Raw genomic sequence first — 18,103 nt, 5'->3', positions numbered from 1 at the left:
GAGCTCTGCTGATCACAGATGTGAGTCACGGAAGACCAAGGAGAAGAGATTCCTGAACAGTGTGGGGAAACTGAAGCAGAGGACCTGGAGGCAGCAAAGCGAACAGACACGCATGCCAGACCCAGTGAGTTCAGTGTCAGATAGTGACCCTGGAGTGCTCTGTAACCACGCGCTGGCCAATTCCAGGGTCCTTAACCCTAGAAATGGAGTAAACGTAGTGAACCAAGTAAACAAGAAGCGTATTGAATACAGAACTAATACAAAGTGTGTTAATTCTTCTGTTATGAACCAAGCTGATTTAAGAGCGCACAGATGGTGAACTAGGTAACCAATTACTATATCACAAGAGTGTGATTGTGACATTGTGGGGCATAATAAGAGCTAACAGATAAAGGAGCAATACATATGGGAGAAAAGATAAACCATCAACAAAAATTATAATTATACTTATATAATTGCCAAAGCCAAAATAGGAACATACCCAAGCAAACAAGATATAAGCAGAATTGCCAAAAGTCAAAAGAAGGCAGTTGGTGTTTTCAATGTTAAGAAAAACTATTGCCCATATGAAAAGGAGGTGTCCTAAGAAAGAAGGGCTGAAAACCACATTGCCAAAGCCAAAGAAGTGTGATATTCAAACAGAAACCTTATCAGCATTTGGTTAGTGGAAAAGGGAAGAAACAAGAGTGGCCTGAAGGCTGCTCTTGTGAAGCAAGTCATTCAGAAGGAGTGGAGCATAACCTGTGGAGAATGCGGCAATCATACAGGTGTAATAAACAGCACCAGTGTGATTCTTGTTTCCCTTGAAGTGTTTCTTATATTTGATGTTGACAGTGCTAACCTGTTTGAGTTCAACCTTTACCATAGAAGTACTTGCAGTAGTAGTTTACTCTGGCCTGGCAGGGGAGTTTACCAGTTTAGAGAATGTTGTAGTAGTTGGATTTTTTCTGGCAGGAGAGTACACCAGAGCAGAGAACTTTGTCTCAATATGCCTGGCAAGTGAGTGGACCAGGTGGAAGCCATTAAAGTACTGGTATGGTTAAATGTCTTGAAGAAGAAGTTGAAGAACCACTAAAGTGTTTTTGTGTTTTAATGCATAATTCTCCTGACAAATGAATACCATTGAAGCAAGTGTTGTGTGAAGTGCTGTAGAAGTGTTTAATATTGTCCAACAAGTGGTTGTGTAAACTTGTGCAGAAAATTCCTGACAAAGACATTTTTGTTGAAACCAATGAAATAAGGAAATGTTCTAAGTTGTTGATCAGAAGTTTTTTCAAGAAGTTTGTGTTATCAAGTTGGAACTTATTGTGTTATCAAGCTGAAAATTTGTATTATCAGAGATGAAATCAAAAGAGAACAGAAGTGGAACTTTATTACGGTACAGGATTTCCTTAAAAAAAATTTTTGGAACTGTTGAACAAAATCCTGCTTGAATCTAGGGAAGTGGCATTCACCCAGATTAGAAGAGAAACAGTTGTTATGATGTGAATGTGTTGCTATTGGACTGCCATATATTGTCTGGTTAAGTTGTGTACGTTTACGTTTGTTAGAACGTTTCCTTTAGTTTATTTTAGGCAGGAAAATCCTCATCAGGGTAGGGATAGTGAGGCGTTTATCCAACCTTTTGAGTTAATAAAATTGCATCTTTTGAAAAACCTTCACACAGTTGTCTGCATCACATTTCTGACTCCTCATAAACCCCACCCCCACCCACTGCTGGAAGCAGAGCTGGTATGCTAGTGCCGGTGTGTGCTCCCACCCCATGGACTGTTGTAGCAAGAGGAAGGGAAGGTATTTAATCTTCAGCTACTGACCCTCGTGGTGAAACCCAAGGTGGTAAAGGGCACTGCTGTCTTTGGCTGCCCCTCCCCCACTGTTGGATGCAGAGCTTGTGTACTGGTGTTGGTGTGTGGTCCCGCCCCCCTGGATTGTTGCAGCAAGTGGAAGAGGAAGGGAAGGTATTTCATCTTCAACTACTGACCCTTGTGGCAAAAACCCACTGTGGGAAAGGGTGCTGCTATCTTTGGCTGCCCCCTCCCATCCAATTGCTGGAAGCAGAGTTGGTGTGCTGGTGTGTGGCCCCACCCCCCTAAATCATTGCAGCAAGCGGAAGAGGAATGGGAGATATTAAATCTTAAGTTAGTGACCCTTGTGGCAAAGCTTGCTGTGAGAAAGGGCGCTGCTGTCTTTGGCTGTCTGTGACTGGCTGGAGCTGGCGAGAATAGTGTAAAGGAAGCGTTTGGAGAGGTTGTCCCATGGCAATAGTCATGTGACTGGACTCCTGTGCAGTGCTCCTGCCCCTCTTTGTGTTGAGAGGAGTGTCTGTCTGGAAGGTACAGTCCATAGTGTTGTTCACTGCATTGAGTGACAACTGCACAAAGAAACAGGGGTTAAAAACAAAAATACAATACATTGTCATCACATTTCAATTGGATGTTAGAATGCAAGCATCTATATTATTCCATATATTAACAGTGGTCATTGGTTAATCCTTAATCTCTGGACCCACCCACGGTCCGTCTCACTAGTTGTGATGTCATTTTGTGAACATCATTGGGACAACCTTTGATTGGCTGGCACCACAACATGCTGACACTGTTATGAGAATGGTGCACCATTGGTCAATGATTACTCACACGGTCTTGGGTGTTGCATTTGGACACAACAGCCCATTTAATGTTGTTGTGAAAGGAGAGATAAAAATATTGCTTTGGGCAAAAATAACGAACATACTTCAATCTCACTTTCTCACGCTGGGTCCAAATCTCTCAGACAGTTTCCAAACCTTGGACAGTTCATCATGTCCTCCCTCTTGCACACACTGTTGCTGGCAGGTGCATAATCTAATTAACTAGCTACTTCATCGTGGTGCTACACAGTGTGCAAGGACCATTAATTCAATGTATTCATCCTGCTACTGTGTTTTTCATGTGTGCTCTGAACCTAGGTTACCATTCAGGGTGCTATATGTTCCTCTTGCTATTATATTATTAGCAATGTTACTGCGTGCACCTGATGATCAAGGCTTTTTTGTATCTCTCTGCCATCAACACAACCAACAGTTGTTGCTTATTCAAGCTAAAATCCCGGGAAGGCCAAATTGTGTAAATTCCTCACCCCATCGCATCCTCCCAGCTTTCTTGACCTTGGCATCCTCAATTTTCTGAACACCATTGAGGACCAACACAAATCTCTATGAAGCCACCATCTAAACCCCAATGCTGTATAACTTTAACTACAAGCTGTGCATGGACTTGCTCAAAAGAAAATGGTGATCTTCTTGCCATGTGCAATGTCCCCATATGTACCCTACCTAGCTATGCATGCCGCCATTTACTATGTACTCTTTCTGTGTATTCAGCAACCTAAGCCTCCCTATAAATGTACAAACTAGTTCCCTGCACTGTAGCATTGCTTATTCCCTCCTGCTTGTGATACATTCTGCTAAACAACATAGGGGCTGCACAAACAAAACACAAACTATTCTGGTTTCCTTATTCTGTATGTCCATTCTCGTTTGGGGACTGCTGGGGGCATGACGTAGTGCGTCACTGGTCTTATCTGCACCATCACATTCCCCCCTCTGGTCAATTTATTGACCAAAAACCCCTTTTCTGCCATCTTTTCAAATTCATCTTTAGGTATCCAAGCCCTACACACACCCCTCAAGCTTCCTCCTCTCTTTACATATTCCTTTGGTCATAAAACAGCAGTTGCCATCACTCTCATAGTCCACACAATGTTGTGTGTAATTCTCAGGATCAAAAGGGGGCGTAAACCTAGTTCCAGGAGGCCGAAATGGTCTTTCTATTGTGACCATCCTAATTTTTTACTCTACCAAGGGAAGCATCTGTCTGCTTGTCAGTGTGTACCGCAAGTGCTGTAAGGGACATCATGTGTGTCTGTGCTTCTTTTTTCCCTGCTACCCTACAATGTCCCAATATCTTCTGTAGAATGCAGATTCTTATTACTACTAACATAAGAAGAGGCAATACTACTTTAAATATTTTCCCCAGCCAGGTAGGCACCCATGAGAACATTAGATGATACCAGTCCTCATCTACTTCTTTACTGCTGTCCTTCTCCATAGTAGTGTTCAAAGTGTGCAGAGCTGATATGGCATCTGTTAAAGTGCCTTTCAGTTTGTCATTAGCTGGTATTAGCGTACAGCAACTAGCCCCTAACTTTGCATCAGACCCATCACTCCATAGCAGTGAGGAGATCCAACACATGCCTATTTTGGAGAGCAGCCAATCTGACAGCCTGTAATTCTTCTTTAACGGTGCTCAGACCTCCCTCTGTTGCATTGGCCAATTGCAATAACTCCCCCCTAGTAATCTGAAAATCACTTCAACTTTGCTGCCACCTGTATGCCAGGTGCCAGTGCCAGCATAGATGCAAAAAAATACAACTTCTTTGCTAAACAGCCCGTATTTGGTTGATTTTGCAGCTATCTGTCTGCAAAATTTTGCAAACAACAATTCACCCTCTTGCTCCTTTGTAAACCCAAACTTCTTGGAGCTCTTTTCCTGATGACTACATCCATTACTGTTGGTTGTTTGGTAATCACCACAACATGACTCTGGGGCACTACAAGTGCTGGTGAGTGCAGGGTGGTAAGAGAACAAATACCACCCCAATCTTGTGGGAGGTGCATATATGCTTCTGTGCCACATGGACAATAATGGTCCATCACAACTGGGGTGCCTAATCGCATGCCTGGCAGGTTCATTATACGTTTACACCTTGTGTTCTTAACCACTGGCACTGTTCCGTTGTATCTATGTCATCCTTTGTATGTGCATGGGCTCTTTCTTTACATCCACCCAAGTGAGCAACCTTGCATATTGCTTCCAGTCAGCAAGACATGTATCATTAAGAAATGCAACGGTTTCCTTTGCTATCCAACCATTACCTCTGCTCTTCATCCCATTATCCAGCCATCTATCTTCCCCTTGTGAAAACCTCTCCAATTATGTGTAACTGTGGCCTTGTTCACCACCACGATAGTACTGCTCCTGTGGTGTTTGTAAATGTTTTACTATGTTATGTTCTGTATGTTACTTCATCTCTATGTGGGCCTTGTAGAGTGTAATAAATGGTGATATTCCTTGAACCTAATATGTCAACTTTTTCTGCTTAATAAAGTCATCTGTAAAAACTGCATGGTAATCGTCCCTGTCTATCCATTTAGCATGGGCCCAACGTCCCTGAAATAGTCCTCTCGTCTTGCAAAATACAAGGTGGGCCAGACAATGTGCTGTGTGCGTTGGTACTTCTTGTACTACAAACAGTCTGGGGGTACCCGTGGCTTGAGGAATGAGCGAGCAGACATAGCAACACTCATTCGATCTCTCCCTTCCAACCTCCTGCATATGACTGTACCACATGTTAACTATTTCTGAAAGGAAACCTTCATATTTGTCTCTCAATGCTAACTCTTCATTATATATTTCTCTTTTTGCTTTTATAATATTTATACTTTTGTTTTCTACTCCATATGTGTCATCTGCTTTTTCCTTTATCGTATATCTAGTATATTCAAACCAAAGGAAAGAAAGGGAAAACAAAAATACTACTATTTACATTACTACTCACAACATTTTCCTCTTCCACAAATCATTTCTCCTATATCATGGTGAAAGAAAAACTGAATCTGCGTGTGTCACTGGTTGCATGTAGTTGAACAAAGTACAATTTTACATGGATTCTCTTCCTCTTCTTCTTGCTCTGTGTCATCGTGCTGCTGTTGCTCTTATTGACATCTCCAGGGTGGACCCAGCCCCGCCTTCCTCTTATCTTCACAGTTGTTTGAGTGGCCCGCTGCACAACGTGCGGTCTAGTGAAATGTGGTGCGTTCCACGTATGAACAAAATTGTTTACAAATATAACGTCACCAGGATACAACTGTAAAGGCAGTGGTATCAGTGTGGTTGGATCGTGAAGCTCTTCTTCCAGTCTGTTGGCTGTGGCCGGTCCCCCCTCTCAGAGTTTCACCTGGTGAGAGATAAACTTCAATGCATGCGTCATGGCAGTCAAATATGCGTGAAACTCATCTCCTAATATAGAGGCAGAATTATGGGCATCAGAGAGGGCATGTGCAGGAGAAAGTGGGACAGTAATTCTTCTGCTAGTAACCAATTTGTGCCATGTGAGGTGGTGGTCAGAACCAGGCTGATTGCATAAGGCGAAAAGAGCAAGAGGTAAACAATAGAGCAAACTATTGCAAAGTGTAGAACTTAACTTAACAATGCGCTCTTTGAACAGGCCATTTAAGTGTTCTACCAAGCAGTTCACCTGAGTGATAGACACAGCACAATTTGTGCTATCTGCCCAATAGGGAAACAATTACTTCAAACAAATAATTTGCAAAGTGCTGCCCATTATCAGATCGTAGCACTTCACATACTGCCCAGCTGGGGAACATCTCACGTATGAGGAATTTGGCTGCAGATTTTGCATCTGGATGAGCACAAGGACCTGCTTCAATCCAGGGTGAAAATGGACAGGCCATGACAATCATATAATGATAACTATTACAATTCTGGGTCATGGCAACATAATCAATGTGGAAATGACAAAATGTCCCAGAGGGGCTGGGTAATGTTGCCTTCATCGTCCTCAATGTATGACCCTCAGTAATATGCTGGCACACTGCACAATTAACAATGAAAATTAGAATATGCTAATAAAAATTAGGAATACACCAAAGTTCATTTAAATCCACTGCAACGTGGGTTGGTGCAATTGATCTCATGCTACTGTCAATAGTTCTAGAGGAATAACAGGCTTTCCTGTAATGTTCTGCCTCTGCAATATGTCCGTTGGGGAAAGCAAACAGCCTTGCTTTGTTGCTTTGGTAATGCATTATATGATTTGGTTATTAGCATTTGATGTGCCTTCTCATCCCTTTCTAGTGCTATTAGCTGTAATGTGTCTGTCAAATATGACACTCCTTTGGATGCTCTGTCTCCTGCATCATTACCACATGCTATCAAGTCAGGCCGTTAGAGTAGGTGGAGCACTTTACCACTGCCACTGATTTAGCCCCAGCTCTGATGGTGCTAAGAAGTATTTAAAATGGACTAGAGGGACAAGGGAAAGCATCTAGATGTGCATCTTCTATGACCCTTCTCCCCTGTAATATCGCAGGGGAAAACACAAATGTATGGGCTGGGACACATTGAAGTTTTTAAAACAACATGATGTCATTTAACTGCAGGAAACATGGGCTGTAGATGATATATTTTTTATGGGTTTGTGTCCTACCCTATCTATGCCTGTAAGAATAAAAGAGGATGTCTTTTTGGGGATTTGGCCATGCTGATTAATGCATTTTTGGATTGTAGGATCTGTGTAATTCATACTAATTAATTTGATTATACCTAAATAATGGAGACAACATGGTGATCCTTAATATTTATAACAGCCCTCATAACTCAGATCAACACAGATTGCAAACTTTTACAAAGTTTGTGGAGGAGAGTGCTCCACCAGCGTCACGTAAATACAGTCCCCTTGAAGGAGGGAGACTTTAATGTTAAAATCGGTAACGGGATGCTGAGGGTCTTCATGACGGATCTGAAGATGTTGTGTTCAGGATCCTGGATGCACACATTTGGATAAACGAGTGTGTGCCAAGGGATTATTGGTCTATTCATGGCTTTGCAAATGGAGTCTGTGTTCTTTGAATGGAAGATTACTACCTGATATACCTGACGTGTCGACCTTTAGGGGGTATCAGGGCACTTCAACTATTGACTATTTTTTCATGCTAGTCAGGCAATAACATATGATTTAGAGTTTTAAGGTGGTAGCTGACTGATGTAGTGAGCACCGTCCTATCCGCTTCACCCTTTCGTGGCAGCATAATAGGCAGGACTTCAACCACCATGACCCATCAGGGAATGTTAATCCATACTGCACGAGAAGAATTAGATGGGCAAAGAGATTCCCCCAATTTCCATCACGGTTTGGGTACAGCAAATGTTTCTCTGATGTTGTCCATCTTGGATAAAACAATGACTCTTGCATCCACAGTACACAAGTTTGTTAAACTCGATGAGTCATTGACTATTAGCTTTCAGCATGAATTTGCAGAGAGAAACGTCCTTGGGATAGGAGTTGGTTCAACGTGGAGTGCAGCGAGCTCAAAAAATGCTTGCTTGATGTTTTAAGATCTACAGACAGTTCAAGAGGGGAGATAATTCTCCCTTCAAGTTGAGATCTGTTTTTCAGTATGTTCTTTCCCTTGCTTTGTTTGCTTCCTTTTTTTCCACTGTAGCTAAGTAAGATCATCTGTCCTACAATAATAATACTTTATTGTAAATAGTTCTAAAATAACTTTTACAATCCAAATTACAAACACTTTTACAATATACAAAAATAAAATACATACAGCATTCACTTTTACACTTCGCCTAAATAACTTACATTATTCATTTTATATGTACATTGTCACACGATCAAACAAACAGTCCATCATTCACTTATGGACCCAGTATTACTCATAAACAAGGTGGCTATCTAGAACCATGGCTTTTGTTGAGATACTTTTCTATCTTTCTCCATACCCCAAATAGTGTCTGTATTTCAGGCTTTGGGCCTCATTAGAAATGTTGCCATGCCGCAACATTACGAGTTTGCTCGGGGGGGGGCGCTCTGCATGCCTGGTGAGACCAGGCATGCAGAGCGCCACCCACGTGCAGACCAGGATGGTAGCAATAGTACAGTTATGAACGGTACCGCTGCTACCATCCTCCCCATTCCCATTGAGCCTTATGGGGGCTCAAATGGGAATGAGGACGTACCGGCTTCGGGTCCCGCGAAAGAGAATTACCGGGCCCTCCAAGGTCGGAGTGGCCCAGTAAGTCCCCTTTTGCGGGACCCGGACCCGAGTTTGGGGGTAGCCATGCCCTTACTAAGGGCATGGCTACCTCCAAACTCGTAATGAGGCCCATTGAGTCTGAATTTAAGCAAAATGTCGAAAAATCCCAAAACCTTAGAGAATTATAGTCATAGACAAATGGACCAAGCATAACCATATAAAGGGCATTAGTTATAATTTTACATATTCTGCAATATCCAGCTTCTGGCGCCAGCTTCAACTGTGGCCCTCTGACGGTTAACACTGGTAATTGGTTAATCCTAAACTTCAGTCTAAATTTGCGCACGACTGGATCTGGGCATAACAGTAAATACCGTTCTGGGTGCATAAAACGGTAAACCACATTTGCCATACTCACATGGCTCTTTAATTTAGCTAGATGTTCAAACCTTCGGAGCCAGTCCCACTTAATCACCTGGGGATTAAATGCCCCTTTAAGTGTAGCAAAGATTTTACATCTATCAAAATCGGGGGACCAATCGATTATTTTGCATAGCTCTTGGAATAATGTCCCCTGGGAGGAGACACTTTTCCCTGGTTTGCCAAGGGACATAGTTCTTACCCAACTTTGATAGCAAAGGGCAGGTTGGATCTGTCTTACTTTTCAGCATCAGGGAACCCCTGTGAATCAAAAGTTGGTCTCTCAATGTTGTCAATCCAATCTCAAGACGGAAATATTCAATCAAAATGGAGCTGGCCAATCCCAACACAACTTTCCAGAAATGGGATTCCACTCCATCTAACCATTTTAAATGGTCCATATCAAGAGCTTCCAAGCAATAATAGACCATTGGGCATAGCCATTGTTGGTATAGTAACAATGCACCTTTTAGTAAAATCCCAGAATGTTCCAACACAAATTGTCTGGCCATATAGGGGATTTCTCTGGCCCTTCTCACTTTGGACTCTATAATAGCCCCATAACCACGAGCTATTGTCATCTCAAGACCCAGATATTTATAAACATCAGTGCACTCCACAACTCCCACCTGAGTCACCAGTTTTGTCCTCAGAATTCTTTTGGAGAAACTAACATTACCTTGGTTTTGGAAAGGTTGATTGAGAGATGGTTCTCGATTGCATCCCTTCCCAATTCCCTGTGAACAGATGATCAAATATAGCCAAATCATCGGCACAAAACATACCGCGGATAGGCTCACTGCCAATCCTGGGAAGACAGCCTGCACATAGCATCAACCTATTTAATGGGTCTGCTACGTAGATGTTAAAAATCAGGGGTGCTAACATACAACCCTGACGCACCCTCTGTTAATTCTCATCTCATCTATCAGTTGGCCATGATCACCAAGGTAAAGCTGAGGAGAAGTGTTTGTATGCCGAACTATAATTATCTCCAAAAGCCAACATGGGCACCCCCACTGTCGCATTTTACCCCACGGTATAGTTCGGTCAACTTGGTCGAAAGCCGACTTAAAGTCGATGAAAGCAATATAAACGGAGGCTGAGTTGGACTGTCTAGCTTGAGTTAGGATGTTGTTGAGTACTCGTATATTATGGATAGTACTCAACCACGGGCGAATGCTGGTCTGAAAGGGGTGTAGTATATTCTTGTCCGTAACCCAGTTTTGCAAATGCTCCAAGACATATAATGCAAATACTTTGCCCGTAATGTCAAGCAAGAACAAGAGTTGGTAATACTCCGGTCCAGGCGGTCTCCAGCTTTATAAACTGGGACCATAATTGACTTTTCCAGGAGTCTCAGATAGTTTTAGTGGTGCAGACCTTTGTAAATTGTGGGCATAATGTGTCTGCCCACAGCTTAATGTCTCCCTTCAATACAGCAGCCGATAGACCGTTTGGCACAGGGGCCCTAGAATTTTTTAGAGCCTTCAAATGACTGCAGATGTTGCTAAAGGTGACCTTAAAGGGTGAACGAATATCCGGAGACCGCATTGACTCTTGTTGGACCTCACCACCAAATATTTTAGACTCAATAAACCTGCCCCACACACTCTCCATTAACAGGGTTCAGTATTAACTGGTCAGAGGGACTCCTTACTGATGCCAGAATCAGCCATATACTACCTGAGTGGTGACTTATTAAGGCATGAATCATTTTTTGCCAATTTCTGATCCTGCCCTCTCTTTTCCTCCTCCCTACCCAGTATCTGTTTTGGTCTTTTAACCTAGATATTTCTCGCTGAACTGCGAAGGGGAGAGTATCGGATTGCGCAATATACGCAACTGTTTCCTGAGGAGGCTCTTTGCATTTCTAATTTTGGTTCATACAGGTGTGTAGCCTGCTTTCCTGACATGGAGATGATCTTGCCTTTCTTCTTACCAGCACACAAAGCAATTGATGTCAACCAGCACTCTATTTGATTTACTTATAGCACATGTGGGGCAACCTTTTTCACATTTAGCTCTTCCCATAGCATTTCACATGCCTTTAAGACATTTGCCTCATTCCATGACAGCCTATTTCCAGCCCATGAAACATTCACATCGGTGGGACCCCCCATTTTGGGGCCCGGTAGCTCAAGTGCCCATACCACTTTCATGCCTGCATGGTCACTTGCTTTTTGACACTATTACAGCACAGATAGTCCAAGGTTGCCAGTCGACCCCCACCCGCCAAGACGGTTTCCCTGGGTTTCCCAGGAATATCTCCAATCGTTCTACTGTTTAATACTACCAAATCCCCCTCTAGCAAAAACTTTAGCCACTTTTTCCCTTTTCCATTTGAAGCCTTACACTCCATTTTACTATCTAAACACACAGTACTGAAGTTTCCCACCATCCTATGCTCACCACACCTTGCATTCAGATATGCCACCAAAATAATACCATCCATTCCTGGTGAATTGACCTGGTTGATAAACACCAAATCGACATATTCAAAAATGTTGTCTGTGGAGTCGCCTCCCGGCAGATCATTGATTTGTATTGACAGCACACACTATACAGAGAAGGACCCTTTCAAGATTACTTCCAAAACCAGGACATTTCCTCCACGCATCCAAGGGATAATGTACTCTAGACTCATATTCAAGGCTTACTCCTATCAGCAACCCACTGGCAGGTACCCCCCGCGGGCACATTTTTGCCATGTCCTGATGTACACGGTACCCGTCAATCAAATACGGGTCCACTACCCAAGTTTCTTGCAGCATAAATATCTTATTTTGTAAAAGGGTGTCTAGTGAGGGGCTTTTGTTGAGAAAGTGCGCATGGCCTCTGGTATTCCATGAGGCCATTGAGAATTTTCATTTTGATGTCCCCTCCACACACTCAAACTGCCTCCGCTGGGCATTGCCTATTATCTAGGTACTTGGCCCATTCCAAAGGTTATCACCTTCCCCCAACACACTCTTGTTTTGGGTACAACAATTGCAACAATTTGGGGCAACCAAAACATCAAGTGGCTTGTCCAGTTCGAACCCTAGGAATTCCAATGACCCTGAGCACAGACCAGAGAAGCCGTAACAGGCAAACTGCAATATACCCTAGACCCTCCCGAGGGGCCAGGTTTCATAGGCTCTACCTACTCAAAATCAGTTGAATCAAGAATGTGCAGTGCAGGAATTTTGCCACAGTTTCTTCGCAGTTCACCTTTATTAATATGGAGATACTTAGATTTCCTTCCAATTTTACGTATGGTAACTTTTCCGCTATACACCGTCACAGCCGATGTCTGGATATCTGTAACCAGTGCTGGTGGCTTTTTTGCTTCGTTTGATGAGGAGCCGACTATGGGGTCCGCTTCATCTCTTGATTGAGGTGGTTTACTGCCGCATTTGACTCAGCAGCCTTGGCAACCCTTTCTTCGGGACCACTTGGAGGAGGAATCTGGATAGAATCAGTTAAAGTCCAATTCTATTGGAACAGGTTGATTTAGATGGAAGGAATAATAATACAGCTGAAAGAGCTCGAAAATGGAACAGGACCAGTCAGGAACTACAAGGACATGGTAAGCTCACCGAACTGGAACAAACTGGACCCTGCTGGGAATGTGCTCAGCTGTGGAGCTGGGCCGGGAGTAGAGAAGGGAGACAAGACTGGGGGAAGTACACTGAAGCAACGATGATATTTATACATAGGGGGAGACTGGATGGTGAGGGCTGTATGATACATTACCTTTGATTCCTCGCCTCTGTATTAACCTGATGTGATGTTGTTTGGTCGTTTGAAAACAATAAACACATTTCAACCAAATAAAATCCCATTCTCTTGAAGAAGCCAGCTAGTCAGGGTGCCCATACTCGTTTGATGGCACCTTTTTTGTCGGGACAACCTTTTTTCATACGTGTTGATGGCTTAGTCTGGTTTGAGTCTGAGACAATGGTTGAGTTTAAAAGGAGAGACTGATCTTTATCTGGAGTCACAAGGTTTTTCTCTTTGGTTGCCGCAGCTTTCTTTTGTCGCGTTTTCTTTCGACGTCGCTGTTTATGCGTAGGATAGCTTAGGGGCGATTGATTATGAGATTCCTGGATACTGTTATCTGTGGCCAGGCTCTGAGATAGAATAATAATTGGCTGATCGGCCTCAGGTTGTACCTGGGGCTCAATGTCTTGGACTGCCAGATGCTTAAGTACTATATCAAGACAAGTCGCCATACCTTCCCTTAAGGTTGCCAACTGATCATTTTTTTTCGCAACATCCTCTTGGATCCAACCACACAATCTTAAGAGAATTTTCACAGCTAAATTCAACACATCCCATTAAGTGCCCACCTGCAGTTGTGCTGACTGATCCCCCACAATGGGTGAGCTCCTCCCCGAAAGAATATGTTCCTCGCCAGTCCCCAACTGCTGCACCCCCTTGCCAACCTTGCCATTTTCTGATGGACGGGAGGGTGGTGGGGGGTGGATTGAAACAGATTAGGAGTCACAGAGAGTCATTGTGAAGGTAAATGAGTTCCAAAAGGCAGAGTGGTCAAAGAAGGTAACAAAGATGGAAGAGGTAATGAAGACTGGGCGGTGGGAGGAATGGGAATAGACAATGGAAGCGCAGTGCCCACTGGGTGGGGATTGGAGGGCCCACTCCTGAGGAGTTTTCATTAGCTTCAGACAGATGCCCCCTCTCCGTCAACGGGCAACCCCCAGAGCACATCTGGTAACAGAGTCTTAACAAGGAATTGTTACCTATGTTCCCAAATGTGGATTTTGAATGTAACCCTTGATGTAACATTCCTGCTGATTTGTTCATTCTGTCCTCGATATTGGACATAGCATCCAGGCCCCTAGCTGGTATGCACTTTTGGACTGGAAATATTTGTTAATTTGGCCGGATGCAGGGGCCGGAGTGTGAATGGCCGCAGGGGGAAGTCTGCGCAGTGTATCCTCCCCTACGTCTTCTCATAATCCCGGGCTGGTGCCTGGGGACTCGGAGGTTACAGCTCTCTTGTAACCTGCCACTTTTACTGGTGGCTTGTTTTTGTTTTTTTGTAAAATATAGACCCTTAGTTTGTAGGGTGCCTTTCCTAGCATTTTCCTTCAAAGCCAATATCAAAAGTTGCAGTTCAATCGCCAGCTTTATTAGCACATACTTCTTTCAGTATTTCACAGTCTTACTGAACAGATTTTCTTTTTTCTTTTTATCGCCACGTTTCCCCTGTAAATACAGGGGAAACGTGAGCGAATTAGATGTTACAAATAACACGCAGACTCTGTGTCGCTCCACCCACCTAACTCCAGGTGCAGTATCGCAGCTACAGTTCCACAAAACAGGTGCCCCCCTTGAACCCCCTTGAACTTCCACCTTCCAGAACTTAAGATGTAACAAAACATATCAACAGCAGAAATAAAGTCAAAAAATGAGTCAAGCCTTCAGTCAGGACTCTTACCGCTTTCTACCCGAATTGGAGGTGTGGACTTCATGCTCCTTCTGCAGCTTGCTGGTGAAGTTGACTCCTTTTCCATTATTATCGCGCTCCGTCAACCACCAAAACGCCACAAACACAGACACGCAGAGCACACTGCGTGCTCCGTGTGTGCCTGGGTTTTTAAACCCTCCTTCAAGCCAGAACGGTATACTAAGGGCAGAAAAACGACTTTCAGGCAGGAAAACAGACCAGCAGCAGTGCGCCTCCTGCAGTCTGTCACCAACAGAAACACACAGCACACACCTGTCCTAAAACAGTGATATTCCAAGTACTCCATACAAAGAAATCTGTTGCTTGCTAAGAGTTAAGAGAAAATGGTTGACTGGCTACCCCATTCTGCGGTAGACCTAACCAGACTCCCACCTCTTACGGATAAGTACAATAACCCTTGTCTGCTCTCTCCCACTGGTTGGTGGTGTGGTCTTATTCTATATCCAAAGACTGTACTAGCTTTCAGGGCCAACAAAGCTTCCTTCAATGATCCTATGTAATGGTGAATGTATAAAATGTGACCTTAGATTTCTCCTAGTGGTACTGTTTGATTCATTTCCTTTATTTGTTGTGGTGTTTGTTGTCTCTCACTTTCTTTAAGTTGAGCCCCCAGCATCTGTGAGGAGGTCACCTGCCTGGTTGTGCAGCGCACCAAGGGGTGATTCAGTGAGAAGGGGCCGCCCGTGATAGAACATGATGGGTTCAGAGCTTGAATGGAGAGGATACGCCTATTACCATCCCTCATTATGACCCTGGCGGAATGGGTTTAAAGGCGCCGGTAGAGCTGCCGGCACCGTTAAACCCATTCCGCCCTATTACGAGGTTCCCTTGCGGGACCCGCTCTGGACGTCTGGTCAGACCAGACGTCCTTTGCGGGACCCGCGAGGGGACCAGCATGCTACAACAGGCCCGTCATTAACGGCCCGTTGTTAGCATGCTCCCCATTCCCATTGAGCCCTATGGGACCCGAGTTTGGAGGCAGCCATGCCCTTATTAAGGGCATGGCTTGCCCTTATTAAGGGCATGGCTGCCTCCAAAGTCGTAATGAGGCCCCAACTCTAGCAGACATACCCCTTCCTAGTGCCCACTGTGAAAGAGGTTAATGGTTAATGGTAAGGGGTACAGTCCCACAGAACTAAGCTTCCTAGCCAGCCCAAGCTCCTGTAAAATGCCACCAAAGCACTCAGAGGGCAAACACTAGTTACCCCTCCCCATTTGCAAACTATTCTTCTAAGGGAACTGCAAGCAACAATACTGTTAATTTAGGAACATCATTAATCCCATCCAAGCTTGTAAAAGATACATTTCATGAGAACGCATGTCACCATAGCGAACGCTGAGTCTCGCAGACACATTATGTTATGTTCCATGTTTATGGGAGGACATGTCATTTAACAGACAACATTTGAGGTGAATCCGCATTGTTGCCCAGAACATAAAAACCATGCCCAGGATACAATCATTCCATTTTGCTGAACATCTTTCTGAGGAACAGAACCATCTCAGTGCCCAGCCCAAGAAATTCCCAGCAAATATACAATTTTACCAGCTCAGCAAATGTGGCGAAGGAAAATGGGTTTGTAATGTTACTGGACGCAGTTTAAAATGATGTTTTGCGGTTCATAATTCACAAATTTCCGTTTTAATTTTATTAAGCGTTTGGCTTATTACAAACCTTTCGCCATAGAAGGAGAAAATAAGAAAAAAATATGATAATCCAATTGCACTGCAATGCACTCCTGCACTGCCTCCGGGCCACCCCTGGCACTGGGATCTGTATCTGTGCCCATACAGTCCACCCACTTCTTCTGCATTTATCAGATATACCCTATCTGACCAATCATGCACTTGCCACCTGCTGGCTGCACTACCATTTTTCACTGCATTTATTGATTTATTTATTTCACATAGTATTTATTCTGTTCCCTCCTCTGTTCCACACTTTCCACTTCTCCCCCTTCTATGGACTTTCCCCCTTTTCCATGGACTTGCACGTTCTTCATGTCACTGGGCCTGGTAAGATCTTCATTTTTGTCCTCCCCTGTTCCCTTCCCTTTGCTTGGTTGAGCTCTGAAACACTTGGTATGAGCGCAATATAATTACAAAATCAATAAATAATTCACATGCCGATAAAAAATGTAAATACATAAATCAGCACAATCAATTTCCAAGTCAATAAAATCAGACATTTCATAAAATGTCAGGGTCCGAAATTTATATTCGATGAGCCGGAGCTAAAACCAACTCCTGGGTGTCTGGCATCACCCTTTAGGCAGGAGCTACCACAGGGGAACTAGGAGCTAGCAAAGATATCCCTTTAACTTTCTCCTTTTTATATGAACTACTGTGTTTAAAGGTTTATTAGATGTGGTCTCATTCTTCTTTATTAACATTCTCAAATACTCAAAGTTAAAGTCACATTTACATTTCTGGATGGCATCAATTGGCCCTAGGAGCCAAAAATAGCTCCTGGTAGTTGTTGGTTTCAAGCTAACCAGGCTCTTCTATGCTAGAAGCAGGAGCTAAATAGCTCCCAGCTCCTCTCAATTTCGAACCCTGTATTTACAACGGCCATAAATAAAAAATTGCATTAAGAAATCTCATTGTATTTAAAACCACTGACGTACTTTTGCCACTACAAAGAACTCTCCACCTTCTGCCACAAAAAGAACTCTGCGCCATTCTTCTGCACACATCTCTTCATATTGGATCAGGATGTGCCCAAAATGGAAGGTTCTTAGTACAGTCAGGCCTGTGCAAAATAATATCAAATGCTTCAGTGTTTCCAGTTCAGGTCGAGTCTTACAAGACCTGCAGAAGCTTTCTTTTATATCTAGGTTAGAACGAGCTCGGCAAGCTTCCAATGTCGGATATAAATTCAGACACACCCTCAAAAATTGATTTCTATAGAGCCTACTTGGGAAAATGTTTCAATAGTTACGAAGTTCATTCAGTGCCTTACACTCATGTCTGAAGTGATAATACAATGTACACGTTTTACATTCAGTTTCAGTATGAATCCAATCAGACTTCCAAAGCGTAGCCTTAACCAGATTAGGCTATGTAACTCAAAGGTCTATCGTGAGGCTCAAGGAATGAATCGTTCACAAAACCCAACCATCCACAAGGTGGGTTAAAGTGCGTGAAAGCATTTTCAAAATAGTGGCTGGGCTTCATATTATGTTATCCAGACCCCTACACCTCAATCTGGCTCATGTGTAGAAAGAGATGTGAGCCAATCTTCAAGCCCAGATGATTACCAGCCACAGGTACAGGCCCTCCGTCCTAGGTGCGCTGTGAAGGAGGGCCAGTCTTTCTATAAAAACAGCCAGGCTCAGTCTAGGAGTGTGGGGTCACATGCGACAGTGGTTGAAGCCTGC

The sequence above is a fragment of the Ambystoma mexicanum genome, chromosome 11, assembly GCF_040938575.1.
Source record: "Ambystoma mexicanum isolate Mex_15411 chromosome 11, UKY_AmexF1_1, whole genome shotgun sequence".
NCBI lineage: Eukaryota > Metazoa > Chordata > Amphibia > Caudata > Ambystomatidae > Ambystoma > Ambystoma mexicanum.
The sequence above is the reverse complement of the archived record's forward strand: the minus strand, read 5'-3'. Positions refer to the sequence as shown.